This window comes from Furipterus horrens, unplaced genomic scaffold, assembly GCF_987537825.1.
Source record: "Furipterus horrens unplaced genomic scaffold, mFurHor1.1.pri manual_scaffold_15, whole genome shotgun sequence".
In the NCBI taxonomy this organism is placed as follows: Eukaryota; Metazoa; Chordata; class Mammalia; order Chiroptera; family Furipteridae; genus Furipterus; species Furipterus horrens.
The window spans coordinates 7038331-7044523 of NW_028327185.1; the positions used below are offsets into that span (position 1 = coordinate 7038331).

The 6193-nt window shown below is 43.9% G+C and overlaps 1 long non-coding RNA gene across 1 annotated transcript in view; it reads right to left on the reverse strand.

The window, feature by feature from the left end:
- Positions 1-1377: 1377 nt before the first annotated feature.
- Positions 1378-6193, reverse strand: part of LOC149992327 (uncharacterized) — a 118562-nt gene continuing 113746 nt past the window's right edge. The window contains exon 5 of the long non-coding RNA XR_016508307.1: positions 1378-2038. This is a non-coding gene — a long non-coding RNA (uncharacterized LOC149992327). The remainder of the gene's footprint in view (positions 2039-6193) is intronic.

Genomic DNA, 6193 nt, shown 5'->3' on the forward strand with positions numbered 1-6193 from the left:
ACTGGGTTGTAAGCATTTAAGCTATCATGAAATGCTTTGTTACCTAAAAATCTGACTTGAGAAACTGGCTTCAGTTACTTAAGTATGAAAACAAGGGGAAGATAAATGAATCACGTGGTAGAAACCACAAAATCAGTATGAGAGTGATCAGACTCCCTCTGCCCTCTCAGGTATATGTGTGTTTGCTCACTCATGCATCCATTCATCCACCTATTCATCAAATACCTGCCCATTTGGTGGGATACAAACATGTCAAGGTGACTGCCTTTAAGAAGCTCAGAAATTTAATCCAATTTCCCCCCTTATATCAAATGTGTATGCTATATAGTATAAAATAAAATGAGAAAATGCTGAATGAAAAACATCTTAAAGGAAGTTGGCATTATTTGTTACATGGTCTTAATAGGAGTTTGAAGATGCTGTCTACTTAATTTTTGACTTTGTTCCCAAACTTGGGGATATGAAAATGATTCTGGAATTTCCTCCAAACAAGACACCTTTGCTCCGAAGACATCTGTACCTCTCAGGAATGTGGTGAGTTGTGGCTGCCCTTCCAGCAGGCCTGACGTCATAAACCCTGCAGAAATGCTCTCTGAGGCCGAGCACGTTCAGGGCTCTCCGTCGCCCTTACATGGGCAAAAGTGTATTTGCTCTGCACCTTCATCACCCACAGATTAGCTAAGCAAACCCACAAACACAATGGTTTGGCGATGAGATATCATTCTACTGGGAGCGGCCTGCGAGTTCTTAAAAGGTCCGCATCAAGCAACTCCGAAGGAATGACTACCCCAAATGCGGATGGAGTGACAGAGGACGATGTTTTAGCCCAAATCAATTAATAGTCACAAAAGTGCTCATTTATCCTTAGTATTCTAAATAGAATTTTTTTAAAAAATTTCATTGTTGGTGACCGCTAGGGAAAAACAAAAGTTCTTAGGAAATTTGGATTATATACACAGTGACAACAGGTAAAAGTTCTGATTAAAAGGAAGAATCCTGAGCAGGGACCATCCTCAGATGTTTAACATCCATCACATCCAACAGTCAGAATAGACAGTGACCACAAACAACTACTCTTTGCGCCCGTGCGTACTGGTTGAACATCAGCGCTGCTTCTGTGTCGCATGCACTCACCTGTTACCAGGGAACGATGCCTAAATTGTACCTATGAACCCTGTCCAGGTGGAGATCAACATCACACATCAACCTAAAGGACACTGATGTCCCTGATACAGATGGATATAAGTTTCAAACACAAGTGTATTCATTCTGTCTCACTTCATCAATTTTTCCTTCTCTAATAGATTCTTTCTAATCAATGTGAAAGCGTATGCGGATACCGTTGTCTACCTAAACAACAAAATGAACACCCTTTGTGCTCCGCTGGTCTCCATCACCCCTGTACCGTTCCTTTTCCTTCGAGCAAAGTTCTAAGTGGAGGGATGTGTGTTTCATTTATCCCGAGGGACACAGTCCAAATGCTGACAGATGACTAAGCGCCTTTGCTCCTTCACTGGTTCATTCTCTTGAATTTTGGGTTAGTTGGTTATGAGCAGATACATTTTCCTTCTATTGCACATGGAAAAATTGACATGCAGACTGTGTTTCTGCTAAACTAATCTTTGTGGGATACGTACACGAAGCAAATCAATTGGCCTGTGTCGTCTACTCTATGTCTTGATGGAATTCGGCAAGAAAAAGTTAGCTGAAATCAGTCTCACAGACATTCTGTGTGGGTGTTTATAGGACGCTTGGTCGAAGGCTCCTGTTTTTATTTGATTTTACACTTTCTAGGTGGACCGCGTCAAAGGCGTCTTAAAATGACTCCCCAAGCATCCTTCCAAATTTCCTCCCCTCGTCTTCATACTGAAACTTCTACGTAATCTGTCCCTTTCTTCAGTGTCCGGGTCAAGTTCCTGCTCTTCTGGGAGGGCTTCCTGGCTCTCCCAACTTCCCGAGTCCAGCGAGCCCTCTGTTCTGTGAATGTCTGTGACCCAGTCTGTCCCCAGCAGGAGATACTTGTTAAGTTCTTCTTTGACTGAAAAAATAAAAAACCACATAAAAACATCCTATTTTCAAAAACTAGAGTTCTATTTGATCGAGGTGATGCTTAGCACGTAGAACAGAGCCCTACGGCAAGTCTGTGCTCAGCGGTGGGCTGTTCCAAGCGGCGCTTCTAAATGCGCCTTCTGAGGACGCATCAGACCCTTTCTCCGCTCTGGCTACCATGGTCTCCCCTCAAAATACCCTCCACCTGTCCTGCTCTGTTCCACCTCATGCTCTTCCCTACGTCCAACATGCCCTTTCCTCATCTCTGCCTGGTTGATTGCTACTCGTCTTTTAGACGTTAGCTCAACAGTCACTTCTGCAAGGAAGCTTCTGGAACAGGCCTTCTATCCTTGACCAGGACCAAGCTGGGGCCTCTTCATATGGCTCTGCCTTGTCCTTCCTGATCATTTATAATTATATACAGGAGTCCCTCTCTATGTCGCGGTTCACTTATCGCGGCCTCACTGTATCGCGGGGTTTTTAAAAATATTATATTTAATTACTTATCACAGATTTTTCGCTCTATTGCAGGACTTTGTGGTACTGTATACGTATGTTGTTAAAGTGACGTAGGTTTAAGAGCGTAGGATAAATGTAAGGTTCCTACTTCGTGGGGGGGTCTGGAACATAACACCCGTGATAAGTGAGGGAATACTGTATAGTATTCTTAAGAACCTCAGACGATCATTTTGTTAAAACCTGAACAATTGAGACTAACAACTTTTCACTGGTGGCCGTTGACTGGATTCCCATTTCTGTGTGTTTGGTTTGGCGCATTGGCTATTATTACAGATGAAGGAGAGAAACATCATTGCGTCCCAACGCCCATCACAGCTCCATTGTAGAAGGGTGCCAACACCTGATAATAAATCTCACGGCACAAGTTCTCACAGTGGCAGGGGACTACGGGACAATCTAGAATAATCCTCTGTTTCACAGATAATTACACTGAGACCCGTTGAGGTTAGGCCATGTGTCTCCTTAGGCTAGGACAAGACCCCAGACCCCTGATGCCCACCCCATGACCTCTCCCGCTTTATTCTGGGCCATCCCATTCCTTTTCACAAGCCTTATGAAGCAACATATGTCCCCCTTTTTCTTAAGAGTAGGTCTTTGGCCAAAAAGAAAAAAAGGAAGGGGCTGTGAAGACTTCTCCCCTGCGCTTTCCTGTAATGAGGCTCTGTTTGTATCATTTAGAGAAAGGTGATATGCAGGTGGCCCCTTGGTGGCACTTAAGAGTCATTTCTGTGTGAGAACAGAGTTCTTAGTGGAGCCGTTGATGGCCCGGTAGGTGATGATTGATGAATATCGATTTCCAGTTCCCTATCCCTGACATCATCCATTTGGAGACAAGCCTCCAAACGCACGAGGCTGACATTCCTCAGCCCAGCTTGCGGCCTGGTTAGCCATGATGGTCTCCAGGCGCAGATGATTTTGTCTCTCAGTCTTTTCTCAGGTTGCTACCCTCAGCCTGGACTGGAGGCAGGGCAGGCTCATGGGCGTCCCTACTGGAGCAAGCCCCATGGCAAGGTCGACGTTCTGGCCCAGAGCCACTGAACCTTCCTGACCGCGGAGGAGGAAGTCCCTGCACCTGCTCGGCCTGGCTCTTCTCCTCTCCAGCACCCTGGGGTCAACCGCTCTGCATAGCAGGAGCTGTGCTGGGCCTGCTGCCAGACAGGCCTGATTAGGATAATGCCCAGCGGGTTTCGCCTTTCTCCTCTCCTCTACCTCAGCTTTCCCACCCTTAAATACACTGAAGGCCCTGCTGTTGCTAAGGGCCCAGATGACAGGACCTGAGTTCTTTTAATGGTTGTATCAAAGACCGGAAGCTCTCTTCCATGGGAAGGAAAACTAAAGAAACTGGCAAGGCGATTGGAGCCCACGGGATCGGTGTGTGAGAGCGGTTTTTTAAAGGAGGTTCACATTTATTTGGGGGATGAAACATGCTTGATTTTCACCAGTATTGGCCAGATCAGGCGATGGGTGTGCACAGGGATTCAGTCGGAGGGAATGATTTAGGGTGCAGATGGGACCTGTCTGGAGTAGGATTTGACATTGGCACCAGGAAGGGCTTCCATGCTTGTAAGTATCTTTAATTTTGCTGATCCATCGAGGTGAGAGAGCTTCTTCTCCTATCGCCACCCCCCCCGTTTCGTTCCCTGACATTCTTCTCGCATTCTTTCCTCTTTTTCTTCCTCTTAGTGGATCCTGAATTGGAGGATCTCGTTGTCCCCTCGAGTTCTGGGCAAAGGTCATGATGGCCGTTCCTCAGCAAAATACCCACTCACTAATGAGACGTGACCTGCACAGATTTGAATATACGGCAGGTGTCAACTGAAATTGGCTCTCGCCTCTCTACCTGTCTCTCTCTCGTCTCATCTTGGACAATTGTTTTCTTGGGGGCACATTTTGATAAGAAAATGTAAATTGAATGTTAAAAGTTAGACACCACAAGTAACTTGGGAGAATTACAGGGTATGTAAGGAAGTCAGAAGAAAGACAATTTGGTATCTGTATTTTTGTAGCTAGTAAGAAAGCAAGCGAGCAAATCTAAAAGTACGACAAAATAAAAAAAGCAACCCAAACAAGATGGCATCTTCTCACCCACAGTGGTTGAGCTATCATCATGGCTGAAGAGGTTAAGGTATAGGAGATGGACTATGGCATTATTCTGTCAAGAGTTCCTGCATCTCCAATTATGTTTTTAAACAGGAAATCTCCCCTAGAGAACACAGTTTGCTGAGAGCTTGTTAGAATAGAGTGGAATGGACACACGGAGGGTGTTAAGACATTTGGAGACATTGCAGGAGCTTTAAAGGAGCTGGAAGTTGGCCTCTCTATCATCTCTCATATTTTTATCTACTGAGACCCACTGGTCCTTTGAAGCACCGCTAAGAGAAGCCCTGGTCAGTGTGAATCAGTTTAAGTCAACATAAATGAGGACTTATCCTCTGAGCACTTCAGGGCAGTTTGGAACTCCACACAGTCCTGCTGGTAACCGTAGGGGTCTGTGTTCACAGTGACTGTTACTTGTTATAGCTGCCATCAGCTGAGACTGTAGGTGGAGTCATGTCGATGACACACGTAAGTCACCTTTGTGCTCTGAAATGAGCCTGGGGTTACAGGACAGGAAGCTGTTCATTATTACAAGATATTTTTCCCCTCTTGGGATCCTTAGAGAAGAAGAAAATATAGGGGTGCATGTCTTCAATAGATCTTCCAATTTGTGAAGCCCTGATATTTGATTCAAGAGAAGGAATTACATAATACCTACGTAAATATATATAATATATGCATATGTATGTTTATGTGTGTGTAAGTATCTTTGGTAAAACATTAATAAAATTGATGTAATTATTTTTTGGTCAAAAGAAACTATATATATATATACCACAATCAATTAGGGCACAATTTTTCACTTGGCACAAACAATTTTTGTTTTACAAAGCAATCCCTTTTAAGGTCATAAATGAATGAACCGGTAAGATCCCATAAGCCCTTAAAATAAGATTTTCTATAGTGCATTAATAATAATAACTCATATTTATAGACTTTTCTCTTGTGCTAGGTACTGAGCTAAGCACTTTATATGAAGTATCTCATTTAAATCTCCCAGGGACCCTAGGAGTTAAGGGACTCATTATTCATTATTTCGAGAAATGGAAGCTTCGAAAGTTTAGTAATTTGCCCCAAGTCACACCATCAATAAGAGGTGCAGCTGGGATTTGATCCTACACAGTCTGACCCTACAGCCTGTTGCTGTCTCCTCAGCAACAGCATTTCTGTATTTTGGGGTCCCATGCTGGCTCTTATGCAAAGTGATACTGCACAGAGAACTTGGGACAAAGCAGTGCACACAACTAAGGTGTGAGTAGAAATAAAATGATCGATTCTTGGTTTACATCCAAACGTCATTCATGTTGGCCAATGTTTTTCTTTCCATCCTTAACGACTTTGCTTTCATCATTTGTTGAAATTCGGGAAAATCTGATATCACAGAATTAAAAGACAGGATGTGGAAAAATGGCCAATCTAGATTTTTCTCTGTTCAGTTCCCATGATACGGAACGGGCTCTGTAGGGATGAAAGCTTTTAACTATCGGGCAAGAAGCTGTTTATTTTGATGTAGTGAATCACCCCTCAT